This window comes from Triturus cristatus, chromosome 4_2 (assembly GCF_964204655.1).
Source record: "Triturus cristatus chromosome 4_2, aTriCri1.1, whole genome shotgun sequence".
Classification (NCBI taxonomy): Eukaryota; Metazoa; Chordata; class Amphibia; order Caudata; family Salamandridae; genus Triturus; species Triturus cristatus.
The window spans coordinates 832934700-832937452 of record NC_140586.1 but is presented as its reverse complement, the minus strand read 5'-3'; the positions used below and the strand labels follow the sequence as shown (position 1 = coordinate 832937452).

Here is a 2753-nt window from a genome sequence, read left to right as displayed (position 1 = left end):
ACCAGCTGCCAACACCATGTTTAGTCTCTTGAGCCATGAACAGAGGGAGGTTCATCAATGCTCAAAGGCTATTGGTCAGATATCAGTGGAGAGGAAAATGATGGATTCGTGACATATGAGTAGCATAATCGCTTAAGTGAAGTATTTGACTTTTCTGACTGAGTCATGAGTGGAATGGGGCAAGAATCATTAATGTATGTAATATCAACTCTAAGTTAAGCCTGTGCCTTTTAAAAGCCTTGTATTTTGGTTGGGCTTCAGAAGCCTCCTCACACCTTCCTGTAGGAGATATGAGCTCTAAAGCTCTCTTTGCCTAGTGATATCAGCAGTGACACACCATCCTTCTGTCAGATTGCTGCAAGAAGTAACAAGCATTAAAAATGCAATAGGTCGAGCCTTTCATTAAACTAAAGCTATTTGCTTTGCTATACAATACCATTAGCAAAGCAAATGGCTTTAACTTAATCAAAGGCGAGACCTATTGCATTTTCAATGCTTGTTTCTTTAGACGCCATCTGCCAGGCCCTGAAGGATAGTTCATGTGACCAGTCAGTGTGTGCGCTGATTGCTTTTGGCTGTTTCTGGACTAGTGCAGCAGGTTTTAATGTTGATATCCCTGATAATATAACAAAGATGAACTGCAGCGAGCTTAGATGCATGCAGTCTTTATACATTTCAAAAAACTATAGAGTGTGTCTTCACAAGTTCAAAACTGCTCTCATTTGCAAATGGGGGCCAATTTTAATTGACTGATTTGCTAAAGGGGGGGCACTTTTAGTCTACTGCCAGGGTTTGTTTTTTGTCCCAGTCCTGGAGTGGGGGGTGTTTGTTCTCCAGTCTGGCTGGCAGACACAAGTGAGCTCTCTGACAGCTCAGGGCTGGACTGTCTGCAGCTCTTCAGCCTACATTAGCCTACTACGCCACCATTCAATTTTGTAGCCATATTGTACTGAGAGCCCGAGGCATGATCGTCCTAATCTCAGTATATTTCTAGACACACTAGCCTCTAAAACTTACTTTGTGCCTGATGCACAGTGTTGATCCACCTTGTCAGGCTAAGCAAGTGCCTCGCAGCCCCCTGTGAACTTCCTTCTAGCGTGTCTTCATTGCTGTTACTTTAAGTGTCACACATTTCGCAGATAAATGTTACTCATAAATACATTGAAACCATTGAAATGTTACACATTAGCAATCTCAAAACTTGGCAGCTATGATAGACTGTGCGCATAAGAAATTAAGAGGCTGAACATTGTGCAGTGCAAGAAATCTGTGTTGTGCACTAGTGCTTTGCAGCTGTTTTAAGATCTGAGGGAGCAGATCTACAAGGAAGTGCCGCACCGTGGCACCGCAAGCCCTTTGGCTGCGCCACGCTGCGGCACCTCCGAAGCACAGGGATGCGGCATATTTACAAGAATGTCGCATCTCTGTGCTTCCCCCTGCGCTGGTGCACAAACTGCAGCCATGCACTGGCGCAGGCACCGTTGCACCATGGTGCAAGGATACCTGAGTCGTGGTGAGATTGGTTTTGTGCAGGAAAGGTCACATTCCTGCACAAAATCAGTCACTACAGGCTTTTTCCTCTTTCAATGCATGCTGTAGAATGCAGCACGCATTGAAAGTGGAAAAACCGAGGAGAAATGAAAACATTTCTCCTCATTGCACCTCGCTTCGCCAAGGTGGCGTAGCATTCAGATTGACGCATCTGTGTCTTGTTCCATGGGTGTTGCGTGGGATCACCCACAGCAACACCCATGGAACTCCCCTTCAAGACAAAGTGCTGCATGAGAAGGGGCCATATTTACAAGGAGAGGATAAGGAGAAGTCCCCTGTGCCACCAGCAAGTTACTGCACTTTTATTCTTTCTTAAACTGAAATGGCTAGCTCTATCAGAGATAGAACTTTCAAAAATTGAGTGAAACTCTTTAATGTTCCTCTCCACGGAAATCTTTAGTAAAAGGCGAAAGATTTATTCGGTTTGAAGAGAAACCAGAGTATGTTCAAACAACCACTGTCCCAGAGACCCAAGGAAACACACCTCCTTGGACTTTCAGTGTGGGGCAGAAAATAAATGACAATTTCAAACATGTTCTAGAGAATACTTTTTTATTCATGTTCCGATCAAACTAAGTGGGAAAATTACTTTCAACTACATAAGGAGGAATATAAGTGACTGCGGATGTTGGGGATTGTGGGTATGTAAATAAGCCCAACTTTAACCCACGTGACAGCAATTCTCACTCACACGTGACCCTCGGGAGTGTAACAGGGTTTACTTTTGTTGCTCTCGTTTGCTTTTCTGGGTATTACAATGCTATGCACGAGCATTAGTCTGCCTCCACTACACAGAGGCAGTTTTAAATAAAAATATTTAATTACCCGTGGGATCTTTACCTGATTTGCTAGGAGTAACAGGCTGTTGAGCCAAAGCCGGGACTCGAACCCGTTCTCCAGACTGGGCAGCTCTGGCTGTTAAATCGTCCCTTCGCCTCTCACGTGGCACAAGCTCCTGCAGCAGGGGGTCTGAGGGGCCTGACCGGCCCAGTCACCGCCGGATTAGTCCATCTCCTTCCCACAGCTTTGTTTTAGGGGCATTGAATGGGGTCCATCCACAGAACCGCAGCAAAAGATGCACATTCTGGAACTGGTGACGAGACTCGGATCACGGCTTCCGCCCAACCCCAGGGGATTCTAAGAAATCACTCTTCCTCGTGCCTGGAAGGTGACTGGTTGTCTTGTAAAGCGCTTAAGTGCTC

General features: G+C 45.5%; 1 non-coding gene across 1 annotated transcript; it reads right to left on the bottom strand.

Moving 5' to 3' along the window:
• Positions 1–1879: 1879 nt before the first annotated feature.
• LOC146835194 (U5 spliceosomal RNA) lies at positions 1880–1995 on the bottom strand. Its single transcript, XR_014960910.1, has one exon. It is a non-coding gene; the product is annotated as a U5 spliceosomal RNA (small nuclear RNA).
• Positions 1996–2753: the final 758 nt, after the last annotated feature.